Genomic DNA, 17,311 nt, shown 5'->3' on the forward strand with positions numbered 1-17,311 from the left:
TATTAGCCAGTTGAATCCAGCATATCGGAAGGATCATTTTTCTCTGGTATACAAAGATGGTTCAACATATGAAAATCAATAAATGTGATTAACCACATTAACAAGCCAAAGACCAAAAACCATATGATTATCTCAATAGATGCAGAGAAAATGTTTGATAAAATACAACACCCTTTTATGATGAAAACCTTAAACACATTGGTTATAGAAGGAATATTCCTCAATGTAATGGAAGCAACTTATAAAAAACCCTCAGCCGACATCCTACTGAATGGAGAAAAATTAGAGGCATTCCCATTAAGATTCAGAACTGGACAAGGATGCCCACTCTCACCATTGCTATTTAATATAGTCCTGAAAGTTTTAGTCAGATCCATCATGCAAGAAAAAGAAATCAAAGGGATACAATTAGGGAAAGAAGAAGTCAAACTATTTCTATTTGCTGATGACATGATTTTATATATAGGGAACCCAAAAAACTCTATGAAGAGACTATTGAAATTCATAAAAGTTTGTTAAAGAACCAGGATATAAAATCAACACACAATGTCATCAGCCTTTGTATACACAGATAACGCCATAGCTGAGAAAGAACTTTTAAGATCAATTCCATTCACAATAGTTACAAAAAATTTAAATTCCTTGGAATAAATTTAACCAAGGATGTCAAAGATTTCTACAGTAAAAATTACAAAACATTAAAGAAAAAAATAGAAGAAGACATATAAAAAATGGAAAAATCTTCCATGTTCATGAATTAGAAGAATCAGCATCTTCAGAATGTCCATATTACCAAAAGCAATTTATAGATTGAAAGTTATAACAATCAGAATAACAAAAGCATTCTTCTCAGATCTAGAAAAAATGATGCTGAAATTCATATGGAAACACAGTAGACCCCAAATAGCTAAAAAAAAAAAAAATCTTAAACAACACAAAAACAAAGCTGGAAGCATCACAATACCAGAACTCAAGGCATACTACAAGACAGTTATAATCAGAACAGCCTGGTACTGGCACAAAAACAAATGAGTAGACCATTGGTACAGAATAGAAACCTCAGAAATAAATCCACACATCCACAACCAACTTATTTTTGACAAAGGAGCAAAAATCAACTCCTGAAGCCATGCCACTCTTTTCAACAAATGGTTCTGGGAAAATTGGATCTCCACATACAAAAGTATGAAACAAGACTCCAACCTTACACCTTACACAAAAATGCACTTAACATGGACAAGAGACCTAAATCTATGATGTGATACCATCAAATTACTAGAGAACATTGGGGAAACCCTATAAGACATTGTCATAGGGAAAGACTTCTTGAAAAAGACACCAGAAACATAGGCAATCAAAGCTAAAATTAACAAGTGGGATTACATCAACCTGAGAAGCTTCTGTACTGCAAAAGAAACACTCAGCAAAATGAAGAGGCAACTGACAGAAAGAAAATATTTATAAACAATACAACTGACAAAGGACTATTTTCCAAAATCTATAAAGAACTCAAGAAACTCAACAACAACAAAACAAACAGTCCAATTAAGAAATGGGCAAAGTAACTGAACTGACATTTCTCAGGAGAGGAAATTCAAATGGTAAATAGACACATGAAAAAATCCCAATATTGCTAGTGATCAGAGAAATGCAAATTAAAACCACAGTGACATTTCAACTCACCCCCCCCTTATAATTGCTCTCATAGATAAACAAACAAGCAACAAATGCTGGTGAGGATGTGTGGAGAAGGGTACCTTAATCCATGTTGGCAGAAATGTAAACTGGTACAACCACTGTGGAAGACAATATGGAGATATCTCAGAAAGCTGAATACGGACCTACCATATCATCCAGCAATTCCACTCCTGGGAATTTATCCAAAGGAAATGAAATCAGCATATGTAAGTGTTATCTGTACCCACATGTTCATTTCAGCTCAATTTACAATAGCTAAGAAGAGGAATCAACCCAGATGTCCATCAGCTAAAGACTGGATAAAGAAATTACAGTTTATATACACTATGGAATACTACACAGTGGTAAAAAATGAAATCCTGTCATTTGCAACAAAATGGATGCAACTGAAAACCATTATACTTAGTGAAATAAGCCAGTCACAAAAGGACAAATACCACATGCTCTCTCTGATCTGTGGTAACTAATAGAGTACTTAAAATGCAATCTATAGGAGTGAAACTGACACTTTGAGATGCCACAATTTTGAACAGCCCTTGCCTTCACTGCTAGGGAATAATATTTTTCTTTTTTATTTGCTTGTTTTTGTTCTTTTTCTTCTTATACTAATCAGTAAACAATCTACTTGGTGCAGGGTTAATCTTATGAGTATAAAAATTAACTGAAAATTGATCTCTGAAAAAAAATAAGAATGGAAAAGGAAGAGGGAAGAGGACAAAAGGAGGGAGTATGAGTGGGAAAGAGTATGAGTAGGGGAGGAAGAAGCATCCTGTTATTAATTTTGTATATATTAAATGCATGAAGGTACATTCCTTAAACAAATAACAAAATAAAAAATAGAAAAATGCAATTAATAGTTATCTCTTGGAGGTTCATTTAATGTTTCTTTTAGTTTTTCTCTGTAGATAGTGCATATTTTAAACATTCTAGAATAAATGTACAAATCTAATTTTTAGAAAAATCATTAACAATTTTTACTAATTTGCTCATTTTTCATTAAATACTTATTCTGTCAAAGGATATTTTACTACTGGGGAAGAAAACAAAAGCATCAAAAACAGGGATGAACAAAAGCAAAATTCCTCTTTCTCCACATACTTCATTATATAAAAGACACAATAAAAATTGAGGAAAGCATAAAAACCTCCATAGGAAAAAATGAGCCAGAAGCTACTATTACAAAAATAAATGCAAATGAAAATCAATATTATGAGCCAGTTTTATATTATAATTCAGCTATCCAATTGAATTAAAACAAATTTTTAAAAATTGTTATGTGTAGTATTAGGAAAATAAAAGTAAAATTTGCGCACTTTTCTCCTCTGAGAATTTATTTCACCCAATTTTCTCAGAAAAGTATTTGCTCCAGTAATTTTCACCCTGTTTTGTGTAATCTTCAAAGGGATTGGCAGCGTTTCCTCTCTAGTTGGATTGATTTTCTTTTTAGAATTCCATCACATTAGAAGTTCCCCTACTCTGGTAGTAATTTCACTCTGCTATATATCATTCATAAACTGAAGTAAACTTTTAACTTATGGACTAGTGTCACATGTTTTGATTAATCTCAGTTCCTTTCTTGTGTTTTCCATAAAGGATTCAATAAATGAGAAGTCATAGCTGTAAAGAGTTAATCTTAAGTAATAACAAAGACTTTGGGATAACCCATGTAGATTTAAAAATGTAATAACCAACAATTTCAAGGGTAAGGACTTGAATTTTCCGTTGATCTCAGCAAAAGGAGTGAATGAATTGATATACTTTTGATTAGAAAAGTGTCCTGTAATTAACAGCTTCAAAACACTGCTGAAATTTTCCTGTCAACTGCAGAAGAAACAATTGGGACATAATTTGTTTTTAAATTAGTAAATTAAAATTTGTGTTCTAAAAGAATTTTGCATGTCTTATCTACCACCACTTTCTTTCTTATCATACTGAGAGCAGAGGGTACAGAACATATCCTGCATATGGAGCAGGAACAGGCGATGTGAATTCTCTCCTGGCTGACATCTCTGGGAATAGGAAACCTAGGATCAGCATTGTCTTTTGTGTTCTATTCCTATATAAATTAAATTCCAAGGATCCTTTCAGTTTTACATTTTACAAATACAAGTGCCACAGTCTATTTCTATTTTGTATGACTGTCTAATAAATAAATGTACACAAATTTCTAAATCTGCCTTTTTCCTCTTATCCCTTGTATGTCTCTTCAAAGCCACATTGGCCTCATGAACATGTATCATGTCACATGATTTTCCTGTTTTTATGATGCTTCTATCACCTTAATTGTAAAATCAAATTTTTATAGCATGGCACTCAGGAGTCTTTCTGAGGTGGCCTTGCCTCATCACTAAAGTTTCAAATAAGACTGCTAAAAGTATCCTGTTTTCAAATTGTATACACTATTTTTCTGGCCATGAAGTTGGGATGATCTTTCTTATTCCTTTACTGTTGCTTATTCTCTTCCCTCTGCCGACTATGGCCTTTTCTGACTTCCACTGCACAGCATCTAAACAGAAGGTTCATGGTTCCATTTCTTTAAGAAAGTTCTTCCCGAACCTTTTATGCATTGACGCAGCACCTGACCTTAATGCTGATATAGTCCTTATTAAATTGACAAATACAAAGGAGGATATGGACTTTTCTCTCACAACTAAACAATTGGGCATTTGGTAGGTGTTGAGTGAGTATTGGTTAAATGAACCACCTTACTTTTCCAGTTTCCTTTCTGTGTGGGCATTGGCATGGCTGTATGTGCACGGCTGCCTTGGTGAGGGAATCAGTATGCACAGATTGTTGCTCCCATCCACTTAGGGCAGTGCTCTCAAGTCACCAGCTTGAACCATTTGCCTAAAGTGTTAGCATAAAAATGGCTGAGACCACATCCTAAAGATATGGTAAGGCATTTTCGCTTTGTTCAAAGGATGACATAGAAAGATTGCTTGTTAGAGAAAAGATGGATGGCTAGCGTTGTTGGGCATGTAAACTAGGAGAGGAAGTTAAATGAATGCTGCCATATTAAGTAGAATTTATTCTGATTTAACGGCATGTGGGTGGTAAGGGAAATAACAGGAATTAATAATGCCAGGTTTCTGACCTGAGCAATTAAAGACTGCATTGTTTCCTCAATTAAAGTCATTTTACAAACTAACAACAGCAACAAAAAAAAAAAAAGAGAGAAAATTAGAATCAGAAGTCTGATTTTCCAGTTTTGAATTTAGGAGCCCATAGAAGATATTTAATGAATATCCAAGAAAACAGTTTTTGCAACATAGAGTGTAATATTGTTACTTTCTTGGACGTAAGTGAAAATGAAAAATAAAAAATGAAAAAAATATTTTCACAGCATTTTAAGATCATGATAATAGTGGTTGTAGTTCTTTTGATGACAAACAGAAATACCATTTTGGCCTGATTTGTTTGTTTAAGTTGGTTTTGTGTGGAATATCTAAATATATAAAAGTGTCATTGTGAAAAAATTATGTATTTTTACTAATTTACTTTCATTTGATTTCAAAGGCAGAGAGAGAGAGAAAGAGAGAGAGAGATCTTCAACCTGCTGCTTCACTCCCCAATGCCTGTAACAACCAGGGCTGGGCCAGGCCACAATCAGAAGTCCAGAACTCAATCTGGGTCTCCCACATGAGTGACAGGGACCCAGGTGCTTGTGACTTAATCTGCTGCCTTCTGAGGTGCTTATTAGTGGGGAACTGCATCCTGAGGAGGGAAGCTGAGACTTGAAATAGGCACTGACAGCAGGCGTGGGCATCCCAGGTAGCATCTTAACCTCATGCTAAATACTGGCCCCTATAAATGTTTCATTAACAAATTAAAGCATTAATCATGTTGCAATGTTAATGTTTTTCTCTTAAAATGGTGCTAGTGGGAAAAGTGAAGGCTTTGGTAAAGAAACGGTTGGCTTCATTGAATTTTACATATATCTCCAATTTGAATGAAAATGTATAATAAATGGTGGCAAAACAGTATCAGATTGTGTATATTATGTTTTTACTTTAAGAATCATTTGAATTGGAAATCAGGATTTTATATTTTAAAATAAAAATATGCTTAAAAGAACAGCTCATAAGCCAATTTCATTTTTTGCAAGAATATTCAAAATGCTGTGTGAATAAATCTAATCATATCAGACATGGAATAATAGACCCAGTTCAGAGCATATGTCATTTTCCTGCAAGAAGACAGACAGAAGTAGGCACAAGTTCATTCTTGTTTTTTGATGTGGGTATTTTTGTACTCTCTTTATTCTGTCATATTGCATAAAATATTCTAGTTTGAAAAATATTTCCTACAGTAAGTTTTGTTTTCAGTCAATCTGAGATGGAAAGAAAAGCTATGGAATGTTAACTTGAATTGAACATTTTAAGCAAATATTTGCTTTTCTTAATACATTGGAATGTGATTTATTGAACAGATTGGTTAACAGTTACTTATGTTATCATGGATCATTTTTCTTAAATTCATTTTTGTCACATGGATATTTGCTACAACATATTTAGGAAAATTCATTTTTCTTAAAAAAGAACTAATTTTTATCCCCTTTTCTTTCTTTTCATTTAAAACAAATAGAAAACATGACCTACCAGATGAATCTGGAAATCATATCTTCAGCTATATGTTGTGTTTGAAATTTACTTTCCAGATGAACAGACCTTAGGGTATAATGAAGTAACCTTTATACTTTGAGGAAAAATGAATTGAATTGATCATTCATACACCCTAAGATTCAGCAAATGGAAAGAAAGTACCGTATGTTTTAATAAATAATACTACCACTGGGCAGACAAACATACTTTTTTTCATAAAATTATAGAATACCTGTAAATGGCCTTAACATATTAGCCATAATATTATGCTCATATTTTAATTCAGATTTCAAAATTGTTGTCTTCTGTAGTAGATGCTGGTGCTGAGCCTCCTGTAATGCTCTCCCTTAGTGCTACCTTTTACACTGGCAGAATTCACAACACAGACCTCTGCATTTCTTTGCCTCGAGTATTTTTTGACCACCAGAGATCACTTTGCCAATCAAAGTAGGCAGTCCTCTGCTGATGATTAAAGGCAGTTAGTGTGTGACCACCCCAGTTTTCTGATTTCTCAGGTGAGGTAGGACAGTACTTTTTGAAAAAAGTATGAAAATAGAATTAAAAGATAAGCTTGTTGCAATGAAAAAAATAATTGAAGATTATGAGCAGTTTTTTCGTAATACACATGTTCCGATAACTTTTCAAGGTTATTCTTAATGCAAGGATTTCGATTTTTAAAGATTTATTTATTTGAAAGGTAGAGCAGCAGAAGAGGAAGGAAAATAGAGGTCTTCCATTCATTGATTCACTCTCCAAATGCCCCCAACAGGCAGAGCAGAGCCAGGCCAAACCCAGGAATGAAGAAATCCCTCCAGGTCTCCCATAGGGCATCAGCAGACCAAGCTTGGGTCTTCATCTGTTGCCTTCCCAGGTGCATTGGCAGGAAGTAGGATCAGAAGCAGAGCAGCCGGGACTCAAATCAATACTGTGACATAGGATGCTGGGCTGGTGTCACAAGCAGCAGCTGCACCCAGTGCACCACAACATTGCCACCCGGATTTCAATTTCTTTTTTTTTTTTTTTTGTAGCAAAATAAGCTTATCTTTTAATTCCATTTTCCATGAATTCTTTAAAATACTCTCACATACCTCATATACGCTGGATGTTGGATTTTCTCCAGTCCGGTTAAGCAGCAGTCACCAATAGTGTTGATAGGACTGATAATGCTCCATTTGTAAGAGGTCTTCTACTAGTCATATCATTTCTTTTCTCTTCTGCTTGTGTTTCCTGGGCTCATTTTCTGAATAAACTTCTGTACTTGAATTATTAACTCATGGTTTACCCTGGGACAGCTTTCTCTCTAGAGTTACATTAGAAAATGAAAACAGAATATTGAATAAGTAGATAAACAGACTTCCAAAGAAGATTGGGGCTAGGGTAGAAATGTTTGTAGGCTATTTAGATGGCTTAGATGCAGATAGTGGGTCAGGAATAAAATAATATTTAACATATGTCTATCATTAAAGAAAGTAAAAAATATAGGTCTGCCATTACCAATGTCTGCATCAAGGTGTTTGTATAAAAAATATGGTGGAAGGCAGGACAAAAAAACTGCATTTATATTTTTCTATTTCTGTTAAAACACCCCCAAACAGCTCTGTTTGGTTTTTAGTGAGGAATAAATATAACACCATGAATTTTTCTGATATTATTTGAATTGATGTTAGCGGTATCTTTGAAATTACTGAATTAAGGGGAAGGTAATTTTTGTGTTTGTGTCTTAGTAGAAGGTTTTTTTCATTTTCTGATTAGAATAAAAATTTAAGTTTTAAAGCGATTGATATCTCTTCTAGTTAAATCGTAATAAAGAATAAAAGAATAAGGTATCCAAATGCCTTTCCATAGCTGTTGGAATAGAATGAAAATGAAAATAGAAGTGTTTCTGAAATTCTTTTTTTAAATTTTTTTAAATTTTTTAACTTTTATTTAATGAATATAAATTTCCAATGTACAGCTTATGGATTACAATGGCTTCCCCCTCCCATAACTTCCCTCCCACCCGCAACCGAATCTTGATGTGAATGGAAGGGGAGAGGAGTCGGGAGAGGGGAGGGTTTCTGAAATTCTGTTCCATCTTCTTAATCATCATGAACAGGGTGTGTGCTTAGCTAGTCTAATTAGACATTCTGTGAAAGGGAGAACTGAGGCTGGTTGTAGAGCTCGAGGGAGAAATATACTGACAACCAGCTGTCACTGTGTGTTATTGTTTTAAGCTTTAACTTATTTATTTGTTCGAAACACAGAATGACAGAGAGAAAGGGAGAGACAAGAGGCTTTCCATCTGCTGGTTCACCCCACAAATTTCCACAATAGTTGGAGCTGGCCCAGGCTGAAACCAGGATCCTGAAACTCCATTCTGGTCTCTCACGTGGGTGGCAGGGACCCAAGTACTTGAACCATCATCTGTTGTCTCCTAGACACATTGACAGGAAGTTGGTTTGGAAGTGGTGTTGGGACTTGATCTCAAGCATTGTGATAGGAGATGTAGGCATCCCAGGCAACATTGTGCCACAATACCCACACCATCCTTGTATTTTAACAGGGACACACATATATATATGAGATCCAACATTTAGCTCATTATTTAGCCATCTTGCTATTTGTCACTGTTAGCAATAAGTAATGTTACCATTATTAAGGAATGGTTTGTATTTTATTATTGTTTCCCTAACATTTGGCATTACTCTTGAACTTTTACAGCAAATACAATTTTAAGAGATATTTTGTAACTCTACGTTAAATGCACATAAATGTAATTATTTATTAATTCTGACTCTGATTTTAATTTTATTTTTAGTTATATGTGATTGCATCTGATATACATTGGAAAGTGATAGAAGAATTCTGATGGAAACTGTGTGATTGAAGCTACATAAAATCAAGTGTCTCTCTCTCTCTATATATATTTCAACTATATTTGAACAAACTCAGGTAAGAAGAAATGTTTATATACTTTTCACCATGTTTCAAAGTATAGGAGATTTTTATGTTGAATATCTGACACTAGCATAGTTTTGTTGGGGAAAATGGTAAAATACATAAAAGTGAAATTAAAAGTACCAAGGGAAGTCTGTTTTTTTAAATGCACTGTATCATTTTGTTCTGTATCATTTTATTTTTTTGGTGGTTTTTTTCTTTAAATAAAGTTGTGATAATGTTATTTTTTTGTTGACTAAGGGTTCATTTTTTCCATTTCATCTATGCTATACTATAAACAATTTTAAAGATTTTAGGTTATGTTTATCTTTTATTCATCTAATAGCCATTGATCTGCACATCACTCATTTTACATTTATATGGTTACTAAAATAAACATCTCTATTTTAGTGACTATGTTGTTTTCAAGAACTTATTCTTATTACTGAGTTTACCTCCACAAGTGGTAATTAAAAGCATTTTCATTTGGCAGTATGGAAATACTTGTTGAATAACTGGCTAATATTTTCTTATCCAAAAATTTGCTCTGATAAAAACTAGTTTGAGCTGAAGAAAAATTTTAAGTTAAGACCCAAATTTTGATTGCAAGCAGTAGCTTCCCTTAGTCACATTTATTTAAATACATTTCCCAACATAACTAAGCCTATAAGAAAAGTGAATATTATATAGACAATTATTCTACATTGTTTAAAATGCACCATTTATAAGTGATAACAATTATATGTTTATCCAACTAATATTTATTAAAATTATTATTGCTCCAAGCCTAACCATTGCGATTAAATATGTTCAGGCAATGATAGTGGTTATGGTAAAAATAATTCCTTGTCCTTTTTATCCTTCAATAAAAGACTGCAAGATAAGAAACACATTTCAGGGTAGGGTATTTGGTGCCATGGTTAAGGGCATTGTTTATGATGCCCACATCCTGTCTTGAATTGCCTGAGTTTGAATCCTAGCTCCACCTCCAATCCAACTTCCTACTAATGTACATCCGGAGAGGCAGCAAGTGATGGCTTAAGTTTTTGGATTACTGCTACCTACATGGGAGACAGGACTTGCCAGTCCTGACTTTCGTTTAGCCCAGCCCTGACTTTGTGGCCATTTCGGGGACTAAACCAGCATATGGTGGCTCTCTTTTGTCTTGACTTGACTTGACTTGACTTTTCTTGTCTTGCCTTGCCTTGCTTTGCCTTGTCTGTCTCTCCTTGTTTGTCTCTCTGTCTTTCTGCCTTTTAAATAAAAATAAATAAAAATTTAAAAAGAAACACAATTGAGTTGATATATTCAATTCAGGTGGGATATATTAAGTGCTTACAAAGAAGTAAACAAAAGAACAGCTGATGATTATAACACCTCCACCTTGGAAATTGAGAAACACTTCATAAACAGTGGACCTGTATGAAAGGCCACCACAAAACACACCAAATACCAGAGTAAGGGAAAAGGTTTATTGTCAGGTGGGAGAAACCCAACAGGCTGCCTCCCCATGCAGGAGAGAACAGCAGACTGTACTAGGAGAACAGGTCTTATATACCTTTGCAGAGGTAAGGAAGTAGGAGCAGCGAATCCCGCTAAGGTGGGGGTGGAGCTAACACTTGTAGTTGGGTCATTTGGTTACCTGACTTCTAGTAAGCCAGGCTAGGCTTAGGATCAAAGCTTATTGTGCAAGATGGCAATGGGGCCAGAGCCTACGATAGCACCTGGGGCTTAAGATGCTGCCACAGATAAGATGGCACATTCCCCCCTTTTGATTTTTATAAAGCAAGTGTTTTATGGGACTAAATCAGCCCTAAAAGTCCAGGAGGAGTGCAAGGACGATGATCTGTCTTCTAGAGCAGCTTCCTGCTGACATGGGTTGACGAGTCACTGTCTGCTGGTGGGGTGACATTTCAAGTCATGGTCTCTTGCTGGAGGAGCCGAGTATATCCCTGTAGTAGCATTTGGTTGACTGCCTGGTTGGTGAAGGCTTTGGTTCATTCCATTATCACCTCCTCTAAACACTTAAACAGACAACGTAGTGTAAAAGCTAGGGTGAGAATAGTAGCCAGTGGTCCTAGGAGTGGCCTTAGTCACATGATGAAGGGACTCCATAGGGAGGGAGAGAGAAGGAGTTTGTCTGTAGAAAAAATTCTGAATAATCATCCAATGCTTAAGTTGGGGGGACGGAGAGGACCATTAATACACACGATTGGGAGTACAGCCATTGATGTAAGAGTAGTGGATGTGATTACAATGGAATGAGGCATCAAATGGGCTAGACAGGGTCTAAAACAAAGGACAGAGTCATTGTTAGTGGACCTAAGGTGCTGTCTAAACCATGAGCAAGTTTTCCCATTTAGAGGCAAGTGGAAACTGACAAAAGGGGCTTAACAATAATCAGATGGGCTCATGGTCTTGCCAGTTATGAAGCCCAGACCTCTCCATCTCTTCACATGGTGTACATCATAAGGGAGGTGTGAACCTCCTTAGGCAGGCACCTGTTCCATTACTCAGCTGACCTGGGAAGAGAGTTGGCCAGGTGGCATCTCTTAACAGGAAATTTAGTTATGCCTGCAATGTTGCTGACCCTACTTGGCCATTCTGTCAGCAGTGGTGGTTACTTTGGAAGCTGGGCAAAGTGAAGGGCTTTTTAGCTCAGAGCCAACAAGGTCTGAAGCTCTGACCTGGGAGTCCTTTGACTCCAGGGTAGTTCTGTTTCCAGACCCAACTCTTGATTGGCAGAGCTGCCAGGCCTCTTCATAAGCTGACTTTTGCCAAAGCCCTGACTTTGCACCTGAAAACCAATGCAGTGTACTGGCCTGTTGGGTCTGCTTGATGGAAGATCACTGTGTAGAGCAGCCACTAATTGGCCTGCCACCCAATTGAGAATAGAGAAATGAGGGATTGGCAGAATGGAGGAGGAAGATATAGGAAGAGAGAGGGGCAGTTTTGGCTGTTAACCCAGAGCTAATGAATGAAATATCAAGCAGGCCAGATGGTGGTGTAGAAAAAGATGAGACATTTTTCTTTCAGTTCAGGGGTCAAAGAAATAAAGTAGATGGTTTGTCTCCTGGCTGGAACGAGAGCATAAAAATGGAAGCATACGTCAGGACTTATCTGAGTTGGAGATGTCTCTCAAAACTCTCTCTCTGCCTGTGGCACTGAAGCCCACAGGGAAGGGAAGAAGGTGACAGTGGTATTAGCATGTATTACTCATGCTCGTTCAGCCTTCCACACCTGTAACCTCAGGCATATTTGTCAGAATGGCACATGCAGGGAGTGATTAGTTCCCTTTTCCGGTGGTCTGCTAGACTGGGCCTCTGCCTGGTCAAATATATACTGTTGCTTTGTTCTTGTACATAAGGAATAATAGTTGTTCTATGCCTCTTAACCTTGAGTCTTATCTGATAGGCCTGATTTAGACAATGAGCCTTCACAATGAGAGCCTTAGCAAAGATGTTTTTTAAGTTAGAGAGTGCCAGCCCAGGTTACCACATAGGTTGATGACTAAGCAGGTGAAGTTACAAAGAGGCATAGTGGGGAATAAAATTCTCCCCTGTAAAATTCCTCTGAGGCATATACTACATAGGAAGGACCAGACAGAAGTGACCCAAAAGAGGGAACTTAAGAAGGAAGATAGGGGATAGTAGAGATATGCTGAAACTTGATTATCAAGAATAACCAAGCAATTTAAGGGTAGAATGAAGACAACTGTAACTTTATTATAAAGGTGTAGAGGTGGTAAATGGCCAAGACAATTTACAAAATAAAAAGCTTTAAAAACTTCCATAAAGGAAGTTTAGATTTAAATGTGACTATAGTGTGGTTTCAAGATGTTAGTAGTCAAAAGTCCACTGTTATGAGTGTTATAATATTTTAGACAGAAAGTGTGAAGAATGTGTAGTCTTTCAAAGTGAGGAGCAGCATAAATCAATGGCAAACATGTGGTAGAATATTCAGGAAATAGTAAAAAGAAGGTGGAAATACAATTTCTTCTGCTCCCTCTGTTGCAGTAAATAAGATTAACAACACTCTGAACTGAAAAAAACCTGAAGGATATCTCTCAGAGGAAAGTAAATTCAGATCTTTCTGAAGACATTATGCTTCATTAGCATTTAAGTACAAAAGAAAATAACCTTTAAACCATTAAAGAAATTGAGGAAGCCATTTTGCTTTCATTGTCCTTTGAAAGATTAATTCAGTACATGAATACATGTATATGTAAAAAGTACTTCTATTTTAACAATTCAAATTAGTCACCACCTATATAATGTTAACACTGGTTTTCATTTAATAAAGAGAATTAAAGAATAAAATTATGTTTACTTATGTAATATGTAATTTTAATGAATGATTCCTTCATAAATTAATTACAATTAATATGAAATAATGAGACCTAGCCAGGTGGTTGCTCATCAAATGTCTTTGTCTCTGTGTTGCAAGTTGGTAAACTGTGGGTCTCTTTTAATCTTTAAATGATTCAGGCCATTCACAGTATCACTTATTATACCAAGGTTTTTGATTTACTTAGAGGTAACTTTCTTTATAAAAAGGTTTAATTTGCTTTTATAATATGGTTTACATTGAGAAAATATAGTTCAGTGAAAAAAGAAAAGATTTTAAAAATAATACTTGGGCCAGCGCCATGGCTCAATAGGCTAATCCTCCGCCTTCGGCTCCAGCACACCGGGTTCTGGTCCCGGTCGGGGCACCGGATTCTGTCCCGGTTGCCCCTCTACCAGGCCAGCTCTCTGCTGTGGCCAGGGAGCGCAGTGGAGGATGGCCCAAGTGCTTGGGCCCTGCACCCCATGGGAGACCAGGAGAAGCACCTGGCTTCGGATCAGCTCTGTGCAGCCGGCCATGGCGGCCATTGGAGGGTGAACCAACGGCAAAAGGAAGACCTTTCTCTCTGTCTCTCTCTCTCACTGTCCACTCTGACTGTCAAAAAAAGTAATACTTGTTTATAAATGTGAATAATGATATAAACGAGAGTGAAGAGTAGGATTGACCTTAACATGTACAGTACATCAGACAATGGAAGTAGCTGTCTCAAAGAATGAAAATGGCAAGCTATGAATTTTAAATTGCATAGTTTACCAGTTAGGTATCCTGAGAATCTAAAATAGGAACTTTTGATCAGATGACCATCTGTGAAACACACCTATTTATATAAGCAATCTGTGCTATGTGCCAATCAAATTTTACATTTGAATTGCATAATTACTGTTCTTCCATTGCAAGTAGCAGGAATTAGTTCTGGCCATTTAAACAAAAAAGGAATTTTGTGGAAAGGATATGGGTTAGCTCATATCATGAGAAGGTAATCAGATGAAACAATCTTCAGAACAGACAGGAGCCAGGTTGTTCCAGTGATCCAGAGAGCAGGAAGTACAAAGATGGTGAAGGATTTGGCCATGGAGCTAAATCTGGACCAGTAGTGTTTTAATTTAATTCTTCTTACTTTCACTTCATGAGGACTTAAATGACTGAGTTGGAGTATTAGTCCTTTTTCAGGAATCATAGCACTTGGTTAAATCTTCTCCCAAGACTGCTTGCACATGGAGAGAATGGGTTCCCAAAAGGAACTTCAGAGTTCTGGGACCAGAATGAGAAATCATTGTGCAGCAAGTGAAAAACAATTAATGGATACTGAAACCCTTCCCCAGAAGTTATTCAAAAGCCATAAAACTATAATAGCAGTAAAGTTTCAAATAATAAAAGATTTTGGGAATGAAATGAACATAGACTCAAAAATAACTGCTCAGATCTCAACTTGGTCTTCTGTCATGGAAAATTTATGTGTTCCTTTTTTATATGTATATTCACTAATAGTCTACTATATTGTTGTGGACTAGGTTGGGCCAAAATTAATACCCCAGGCTCTTGATTTTTACTTAGAGAATATTTCTAAGTACAGGCACAAACATGGCATGCAGCATGATAAGGTTTATTTACAAAGTGAGAATACAGAGGCACATGAGGGCTTCATTTAGGTGGAGTGGGCCAGGAAAGTTAAAAAAGGGGAATTTCATATCCTGCTCTGTTCGTCCTGGGTCCACTAAGTGGAAAGAGAGAAAGAGAACCCTCTCCCCTTCACCAGTCTGCTTCTGAGTTTCGAAAAGGGGAATGCTTATGTGATACCGTCCCTAGGTCACAGGTAAAGAGAGGTGCATCCTGAGGAAGGGTCAATTGGTTGACAGGTGGGTTGACAGGATTACATAGGGGTGGGGAAGGTGTGGACTCCAGCTGGTGAACTGTCTATCTCCCTGACTTTTCCCACATCAATATGCCAATTGCTATTTTTGGCAGTCAGCATAAAACTAAACAGTAGAATTCCTTGCTTTGTGTGTGGAGCTTATACTCTAGTGAGATTTTTCTTAGGGCTACTATTACAAGAAACAATAATCTGGATGGCTTAAAACAATAAAAATTCATTGTCTAACAGTTATGAAGTTAGAATTCTAAGGTAAAAGTGTCAGCTGGGTCAGATGGCTTCAAAGGCTATGTGAGCTAATCTTTATTTCGGTTTCTGATGGCTTATCGTGATCTTTACTTGAGCAGAGTAACTCCAGTCTCAGACTCTTATCTTCACACATCTTTTTCGTTTGTTTTTTCTGTGTGTCTCTGTAGCAGCTCCTCTTCTGATAAATACACCAGTCAGAGGACTTAGGGCACACCCTAAATCCAATATGTTTTTATCTCAAGGTACTGATGTTATGCTTAGAATTGCAAAGAAGACCCTCTTTCCATACCAGGCAGCATTGTTAGATTTTGATTGGGCATGATTTTGAGGCTTAACTCACAATAGAAGATATACAGTGATGTTGGCATTCTTGGAAGGATCTGGGGAAGAGGTGGAGAGGATAGATAATAGTGAAGGGGCTCATGGGACAGACGATAAGAGGATATAGAAGGAATCTGACATTTCCTGAGTGTGGTGGAGTACCAACAGGGGATTAAGCAGGAGAATGACCTAAGCCAATTTGTGTTTTACAAAAATCACAAAGGATGCATTGTGGAAATAAGGAGTATTTTCGCATTGCTGAGCAAAGAAATGCAAGGTGGGACACTCTGTCAGAGTCCAGGTCTGAAATGATGGAGACTTGGAGATGGTTATATCGAGCATGAAGAACAATAAACAAAATTCTAGTCTGTTGACAAAAGTGGAACTGATTTTGTGTTACTTAGAAGCAAAAGATGATAAGAGAAGAATCTGATGATGGCCCAGATTGCTGGCTTCAGAGACTATGTAGATGATAGTTGGAGGCTCTAAGAATGCAAGAGGTGTGTGTGTGTGTGTGTGTGTCTGTGTTATATTTCTGTTAGATGTGGCTGCTGTGGGACATACAAATGAGTATATTCAAGTAGGATTTATCCTGTTGTCTATTAAGCTAGTGATGTTGAGTAAGGAAATCTTAGTGTATAAATGCTCCCTGAAATAACTGGGAATATTTGAAGACAAAATGTACTGTTGCTGGATCCAGTAAAGGAATATTATGAAGTTAAATAATGGCATTTAGAAATATTTTTAATGGCATAGGAAATAATCGTTGTGAAATGCGAAGTGAAAAAAAAATTAGGCCATAATTGAATCTATCTGGCTATTGTTAATGATAAATACTGTAAGCCAATGTAATTAAATATTAGCTCTGTTTCTGAGTAATTTTAATTTTCAACATAAAAAATTATTTTTAACTCATTTGTAAAGAACAGTGTGTTCAATGAATACACTTTTATTGTGAGAAAACAAAGCTTCTGAGGGATAAATTTTAGCACATAAAATGTGCCTGAAATAGTATTTTCATAATTTTGTATTTTTCAGGATGTCTCTTGATTTAGGAGGAAAAAAAAGTTGTGGGAGAATAACTCTACCATCTGAGTTAGAAACTTATAAAATATCAGGGAATATATGTAGGGATATGGATTGCACATCCTTATTTAAGTTATGTAGCTATTGATAAGTGAGAGGATTTTTTTTTTAAAAAGATTTATTTATTTGCTTGAAATACAGAGTTACAGAGAGGTAGAGGCAGAGAGGGAGTGAGAGAGAGAGAGAGAGAGAAAGAGAGAGAGAGAGAGAGAGTTCTTCCATC

At 36.3% G+C, this 17,311-nt stretch overlaps 1 protein-coding gene across 4 annotated transcripts in view; it reads left to right on the forward strand.

Annotated features, from left to right (window-relative positions):
- The window catches only part of GULP1 (GULP PTB domain containing engulfment adaptor 1), a 319,549-nt gene that overhangs the window by 109,173 nt on the left and 193,065 nt on the right, over window positions 1-17,311 (forward strand). For 3 of the 4 annotated variants that reach the window (XM_062188944.1, XM_062188983.1, XM_062188954.1), the window contains exon 2: window positions 9,097-9,230. The gene's annotated coding sequence lies outside the window, so the exon portion shown is untranslated. Of the gene's footprint in view, window positions 1-5,448; window positions 5,470-9,096; window positions 9,231-17,311 lie in introns of those variants that run through there. The other variant, XM_062188965.1, reaches the window with a different exon arrangement.

Source organism: Lepus europaeus, chromosome 1 (genome assembly GCF_033115175.1).
Source record: "Lepus europaeus isolate LE1 chromosome 1, mLepTim1.pri, whole genome shotgun sequence".
Lineage (NCBI taxonomy): Eukaryota > Metazoa > Chordata > Mammalia > Lagomorpha > Leporidae > Lepus > Lepus europaeus.